Source organism: Daucus carota, chromosome 7 (genome assembly GCF_001625215.2).
Source record: "Daucus carota subsp. sativus chromosome 7, DH1 v3.0, whole genome shotgun sequence".
NCBI classification, from domain to species: domain Eukaryota; kingdom Viridiplantae; phylum Streptophyta; class Magnoliopsida; order Apiales; family Apiaceae; genus Daucus; species Daucus carota.
This window is the reverse complement of record NC_030387.2, coordinates 22,141,074-22,149,549: the sequence shown is the minus strand read 5'-3', so window position 1 is coordinate 22,149,549 and position 8,476 is coordinate 22,141,074.

The following is an 8,476-nucleotide window of genomic DNA, read 5'->3' as shown; positions in this document are numbered from 1 at the left end:
CTCGCCTATTTAAAGCCAAATCTCCTCTAATCTTTTTCATTTCATCTTAGTTTTAGAAACTTTGATTTTAGGGTTTATGTGTTGAAATGCTACTAACTAGGTTTATTAAGATTTGTGCAGGTACTGGAGATATTTGGCGAGTTTACTACTCGATCTAACTATTTTGGGCAGTGTTTAGCCTTCTGAGTTTTAGGGGTTTTCAAACCCTAATTCAAGCTTCTCAGACTAAGGCTTGTTTGATGAGTTGCAGCTCGATCTAGTCATCTCCGAGCTTCTCAAGAGCGATTCACATCGCATCGTGAGCTAGGGCTTTTCAACCCAAAACTCGATCTTGAGAGCCGAGATGACTGATTGACTCAACTTCATCATGCTCGCATAAAGACTCCAGAACCTCCATCTAACTAGCGCGCAAACTCGTGGTAAGGTAAGGATTTCGAGTGTATAATGCCTCGAAACTATGGTGAGGGGTTCTTAAGGCCTTTGCCGCTCTGTAAATTATAGTATGTCTATTTGTCATTTGAAATGAGTATGTATGTCTGTGGTTGGTTGACTTATATGCGTATGTGTGATATCTGACCTTGACATGCTCTCGACTTTGTTAAAATTTACAATCTTGAAACTCTGTGTGTGGCATGTGTATGATAAGTGTTTGTCTCGAACTTCTGTCATCTGATGTTATATGTAAGCATGTGGTATGGGTACATCTGTGATATATATATATGTGTATCCTGAATGCTGAAATGTCCATGATGAAATATTCTCTATTTGAGTGGTTGATTACATATATATATTGACTTGAGCTATTACCATAACTCTGGACTGACCGTATGTGAAAATATGGATGCTTACCATATCTGTTATTTTGGTAACTATGCATGATCTGGACTATGACTTGAGTTGCTATGTTGAAATCTGGTTTGCTCTGTATGCTTTTATAAAACTGTCTTCCTGAAAAATTGACATGCTGCTGTATAAATTCTAGGGTAAGTGTTGTGTCAAGCTGGCTTGTGAAACTTACCTATCATGAGAAACTCACTAAAGGACCTTAATTATTGTGTATAATTGGATTTGTTGGTTTATATGCATATAATTAAAGTTCATACCATGATTATGTGAATCTATGTTAGTAAGTGTATATATGAGATTTGTGACTGAATATCCTGTCCTGCTTGATACCAGCCTTAATGGTTTTTTAAAAAAAAAAGGGGTTTCTTTAAAAATTTGTATACTCTTGATTCTGATAAATTGGCATAACTTGTTTCTCAAATCTCTTGGATAAATTCTGTTGAGAAAAATGTTGGTTTTATGACTCTGTAACTTGTATATATGAGTTCCATGGGGTTAAATGATAAAATACTTGTTACAAGTGTCTAATCAGATGATCAATGTGTAAATTGGATTAATTATCCATATATTCTGGGTTGTCTGCTATATTTATGGACTTGGTAAATTTGTTAAATTTCAACTGTATGAAAATTCCTCTGTATCAATGCTTGACTATGGTTGTTTGAAGATTTTATGTTTCTGGCCAAACTCTTACTCATCCTGCAAAGTCTGTGTATCTGCCATGAATTCTGTGTGAAAATTAAGAGAGATATGCATATTCTTACTTCCTTGCTGCAATATACATAAGATTATCTTGACTCTGTGCTTGCTAAAACTGAACTCTCTGATAATGTCAGTTTATGAACTCAAATTAATATATGCAGTCTGACTTCTTGGTTTATGTGAAATACTTGAAAAATCTGTCCTTTGCCAGTTATATGTATTTTTGCCTATCCCTTGAAATCTGCATCATGACCTAGATAAATTTTAGAAAGTCCTGTATCAATCTGATAATTTATATGAATGAATGAAAATTACTTATTTGACAAGGTTGCATACTAATTACTGGCATATTGATAAAACTAGCTTGCTTGCTTGAGATTGACCATCTGCCATGCTTGTTGTGTTCTTATGTGATTCTGCTATTAAGTGGTTTGCATATTGCTTGCATTTGATTATCTTGGTCATCTATGTCTGTCTCTGCCATGTCTCTTAAGTGGTATTTGCAACTTGTAAACAAAATGATATATTTATTTGGATTATTCTGATACTGCCAGTTGTATATGTATATGTATAACCTGCAGATTGACTCTTATCCTTGTAATATGTGCACTCTGTCTATGGGATTCTGACATGTACTTGCTTGGTAACTTTAATGCATCTGCTTTGTCTGCTTGAAATGCTTGATGCCAGTTAATGTATCTGTTTGTGTGGTATGAGACATATTTGTATCCTTGACTTGTTGTGGATTCTCTGACTTTGCCAGTTGTGTGTATGTAAGCTGCCACTATTTAATATATCAGTGCCTGGTTGTGTGAGTATTCTATATAAGAATTTGGTTCTTAGGAGTAAATCTTTTAATAACCAATAAAATTGGCACACTCACACACCTGCCCACACACAAAGACATGGCTGGGGATCCCTTTGAGAGCCCTAGTATCTTGACACTGGTGTGTTTAACGGCCACTTAGAATTAGGAGTCACCTGAAATACCTATTAGAGTGATTTAGTTTAATATAGGTTATTCTGGGTTGTAATAATTCAGGTACTCAGTTCTCTTTATGCCTGCATTTTGAACATTACTTGTGATTTATGCTCTGCAAATTGTATGCTTGTATGTTTCTTATATGCTTGGTTGAAAAATTGATATATTGCATCTGTTAGCCTGGTTTGTTTCGAATTTGCCATGTATCGATTCCACTCAAATTTTTTTATAAAACGAAGGTTCTTAAACTAAAAAGTTTTTTTTCACACCTCGATTTATAAAATTTGGACTAATTGACTGTCGAGACTAAATAAAAATTAAATCTTTTGACACTCGAATTGGAACATGTCGACTTGATTTTTGTAATTAAAAAGTTCAGATTTCTTAAAATCGACTTGATACGGAATAAGACAAAACTCGAATACTTTTAAAATTGGGAAGTTTTTAACAATTAAAACTGGTACTATTTTCTTGGAATTTCAAATTCTTGTCGATTTTCACTTGACTGATGTATCGAATATGCATGCTTGCTTAGCTGTATGTGTTATGTATGCTTATATGCGAGTGTGTGCTTAAATAACATTGTCAAAGTATCAGTCCTTTCAAAACAGTGTCCTGTCCCCTGGTTTTAAACATTTGTACCTGACCCATTTTTATAAGTCATTTTGCTCAACTGATTTTTAAAACTCCAGCTGATAACTTTTCAAAAAGTCTTCTACAAAACGGATTTCAAAAAGCTGTCTTGTCTCATTTAAGGAGAAATCTTACAAAAATCCAATTTTTCAAACTACTTGTAATCTGATGTCATCTTGTGGGGTTCTTCCATTTAATATGATAGAGAATCGGTTTCTTATTCCTAAAAACCAACAAAACACCTAATATTCCCCTGGCCAAACAGATCCTAACAGCTTCACTATATATATACTCCTGTCCCTTTCCAAACCTTTACACCTAAAACACCTTACACCATATAACACCCAAATGAACTTCCAACTACTTCCCTCCAACCCCAACCCAGACCCAAACAGCCAACCTTTTGACCCAAATCTCCTTGATAAAATGGAGATTAAACAAATTGCCCAATCCCAACAAACTTCCTCCTTCAAATACTATACACCTAAACAAAACACTACCACTGCCACTTCCATCCTTCGAAAACCTCAACACTACTACCACCCCTACCTCCCAAACCAAATTCCATTTGCTACCAACTACAACCTTGACCCATCCCAAACCCAAACTAAACTCTATTCAAACACCATTTCCCCGCCTATCACCCTCCCACCGGTTCTCTATAGTAGGCGAAGGAAGAGTTCCTCGAGTGCTCGGGTTCCAAGGGTCATAAATCTTTCGAATGTTGGTAAGTTGAGCAAGATGATGAAAAATTTTCAAACGGGAATGATGGTTTTTATTCAACAAAAAGGGGATGTTCACTCGTTTTTTATGGCTGCTAGGTGGGACAACTTGATCTTTTATCGTGGTCAAAATTACCACACTTACCTCATGGGTGAGTTCTACGGTAATTTAGTCACGAAACGAGATCAGGCTGGCCTTTTCGAGTTTGACAGTGTTGTTCAAGGGCAGAATATTCATGTTAGTGTGCACACAATTTATCGGGCCCTCCGGATCGACCCGGCCCATATCCCTCAGCCTTGTATTAATATATACGAGGCATATCGGTTCAACCAACGGGATTTCGAAATCCACATCGGATTTTTCTGTGGGACAGAGGCTCCTATAGGGTTGTGTCATGAAAACTGCGGGGTTAGTTTTAAGCACTTTCTGCCTAGTTTCCAACAATTAGCTATAATCCTAAGGGCTAATTTGCTGCCTAAACCCCAAGGCGATCAGTACTTCGACTTTATTGATTTAAAAATCATGTACCAACTAGTCACAAATAGGCTCGAGTTTAACATGGTTTATGTGATAATACTGAACATGTTCCTTGCTTTTCAACTTGATTATATGCCTTACGGTCTACTGCTCACTGCTGTATTTGATTTGTTTAAGATTCCTACCCCACGTGTGTTTGCTCAGCGTATAGAATATTGCAGGGTAGAGAACTTAGTTGTTGAAAAGGTTCCCCTAAAGGATATAGTGCCTTATAAGTATGGTCCCCCTACCCCACCTATGGAATCTGTTAATCGGGATTATGCTAAAGAAAATGAAGTGTTAAGAGCTGTTGTTAATGAGCTTAAAATTAAAAATGAGGATAATTTACATGAGATTAAGGCTCTTAAAAATGAACTCTTAGAAGCTTCTTCTAAAGTTACAGATCTAGAAGGCAAAATGGGGATTGAGCATGTAGACAAAGGGAAAAAGGCTGTGATTGATTTAGATGTTGGTGATGACGTGGATTTTGAGACTGTGTGTGCTGGAGATGTTTCTGTGACTGCTAATCTGCCTAATCTGACAGATTTCAATGCTGACTTGGGATTCGTGGCTGCTGGACCGGTTGTTTGAACCGGTTGACTTTTTAAAAAAAACTAATGTTTTCTGTTGTTTCAGGTTGTTTTTGTGTGGGGCCAGTAATGTTTGTTTCTACTGGCGTACAAAAATAAACTTGTTGTGGGTTTCTGTTCCAAGATAATCAGTGAACCACACTGATTACTAGGAACATTTTGAATGTAATATAAAACCTACAATATTTCGGATACATTTGTCTCGTTTATTTTTCTGCAAACACGAGAACACACACTATTTATTTATTTATCGAAATTAATTTTGATAGATTAATATCTCAAAATTAATATTCCGAATATAAAATTTAATTCTCGATCGAATGATTTAAATCTCGACTTGAATAAATATTAATAATATTAACGAGCAACGATTTAAATACTGCTCTCGAATTAAATAAAATTCGATTTTTTTCAAGTTAAAGTATAAAACTGACTTGGCTAATATATATCTATATAAATCGATAATTTCGATTTTACAGAATAAAATTAAAGGAAAAATCGGGGTTAATTCAAATCAGACTCCATCCACTGCACACGTTTCTGATTCTTTTAAGAGAATCTGATATAAATTCCTTTTATGCAAATGAATGGGCTTTATGTCCCATCACACTTATTTAAAACTATATCTTCCCTAAATAACTTTAAATAGAAATCTTTTTGGTTTTTATCAACCAAAAGGGGAAGAAGAACGTTATATAATGTTAAGTTTTTACTCCAAAGAGGAAGAAAAACGTATGAATATTAACGGGAAGAAGACGTTATTATATAACGTACAAAAATTAAAATTTTAAGACCTTCCCAAATTAAATTGCAAAAATTACTTTCTAACAAATTTCTTGTCTATTTCAGGAAAATCGGAAGGATTACCCCTTATTCTGCTTAGTGCTTCGTGTGAGAAAATTAATTTTCAAACTCATGCATACACGTAGGGGAAGCACACACTTTTAAAATTTAATTTTGTGTTTGTTTGACAAATACCAAAAAGGGGAAGATTGAAAGGATATCTTCGATATATAATTATTTATATATTTGTTTCGGTATTTGTGACAAACATTAAAATTAAATTCACCTAGTAATCCTCCCAAATAGGTCATTAATTTATTTGATTAATTAAAAGTGGAAAGTTATTTTTGGCAAGTAATTTTAATCTCTAATATTCCTTCACATCAAAATATATTTATTTTAAAGGAAATTTTTCTGATTACGCAATAGTGGCGCTGAGGCGTTTCGTGAGATTACGATTACCTCTTTCTTGCTACTGCAACATTAAATTACATGAAGCTCGAAAAAGGACTATCAAGATTTGGTATTCTTTAGAGTACTCATGTTACATTATTTTCAAAATTTATATTTAAAGTAATTTATTCCATATTTAAACATTTATTATCTCTCGGAATAAATTATTTTAAATCTTTCAAAAAAATTACTAAATCCTTCATTCCTCAAGATTTATTTTATCCAAGGAAGGATTTATTTTCTTCATATTAATATTTGTCTTTAAAAATATTAATATCAGTTTTATACCTCTTCTGAAATATTTTCTCCCGGTCTCTCAAATTCAGTATTTTTCGGAGAAAAATATTCACAATACTTAGAAAGCTCTTTCAACGTATCAAAATCATGATCTATCATGAACAATATTTTTCTAAGTATTTTGGTATCAAAACCTTCGTCAAGTATCCTTCTCTGTTTTCCAAAAGACGAAGTGTTTCGGTTTTTCATAAAACGGCTTTTATCTTAGAAGATCGGTTTAAATACCTTAAGATTATTCCCGTCCCTCAAAAGTATTTTATCTTTATGGGAATATATTTTAAGTATTTATTCAAGTTTTAAGTTTGGCCATAATCCATCTCTGATAATTTCGAAAGAATTATCGTATTTTATTTGAAACCCGAAAACCTGATTTATCGTTTTAAATCCAAATAAAATACTTCCACTTGCCAAAATGACTTGAAACTTGAGATTAGCCAATTAAATATTATTCTTAGTGCATGGTTAAATTTTCGTAATTTTCCGAGAACTTTCGTTTCGGAGCGTTTTCTGTCTGCCGACCCGATAACTGGCTGAATGTTTGACCAAGCTAGGGTTGACCAAAAATTACCAAAATTTCCAGAATGCCATTTTCTAATATTCTAAGATTTATCATATTTTTTCCATAATTTATTTCGCACGTTCGAAATATCGCGTTTTTAATGTAACGGTTTTTATCGGTATCTCGTAAAGCGTGTCTGTCTTCTAGTGCAATAAATGCCCTGCATTTTTAGTCCAAGATGCTGGTCAAGAACACCTTTTTAGGTGTGGGGGACAAGGGGACAAAGTTGAGTGGTGGCCAAGGTTTGCAAAATTACCATTTGCATTTTTACTTCTACTTTTCTTACATTTACCCCACCCATTCTCACCTATAAATACACCCAAGGTTGTAAAAATCGGAACTCAGTTTGACTCGGTTTTATTTTTAAAAAATGAGTACTCGGAAATCGGGAGAGTACTCGGAATAAGAACTCGGAGGATAAATCGGAACTTTTTATTTTATTTTACTTCAATATAATAAATTTATTCATAAAAATGAGTGTACATGTATTATAACTTAAAGATATTATATATTATATATGTATATTTATTATATTCATCTAATAATATATGTATCAATAAATAGACGTTAAAAAATAAGTTAGTCAAACTTGATTTGACGCTAAAACTCGGAAATCGGAACTCGGATTGGATGAGGGGTTAAAAACGAGTACTTGGAATGAGTACTCGGTTGACTCGGCGATTTTTAGAACACTGAATACACCCCTCCACCCATTCATTTTTCCTAAGCTAATAGCCAAACATATGCTGAGATTTTGAAGAACAAACACTCTCCCAAAGTTTATTCAAGTGCCTACTTCTTCTACTTCATCTTTAAAACCTTCGATTCTTCATATATTCCGATATATACAAGGTTTTAAACCCCGAAGCTTCGTTCCACCCAACCAAGCCTCGCTCATCTTAGCATTTTCATAAACCACTCTTTTCAACCTCCCGAAGGGCTGCCCAAATTCGTTCGTGTGCTTAAAGTCGTATCGAACCTCCGACGAATTTCTCCGGCGAACTTTCGTGGAATAATCGTGTAAGTGGTTTCTTTTAGCTTCAATTATCCGAGTCTTAATCGACCATTTTCAAAGGGCTTTTCAAATAAATTTCTCTTCATCTTAAGCTCTCTTGATTTCAAAATACTCGAGTTGGCCACTCGTTATTATCGGGAATTTGTGCACTAACTTTATTTGCTCACTAACTCATATTTGTGCTCCCATTCCCATCACTCCCATACCCTTCTTGTTTTAGTGAGAAACCCATTTTTCAGCCCTGTGCTCGGTGGGGATATCATTAAGATAAGATACGTGGTATTACGTGTTTATTTTCCGAACGTGTGTGACGTGAGTGATTTTACTTGTTTCGGTGGTAAACCCCGTTTGGGCCTTTTCGCTATCGCGGGGTGTTA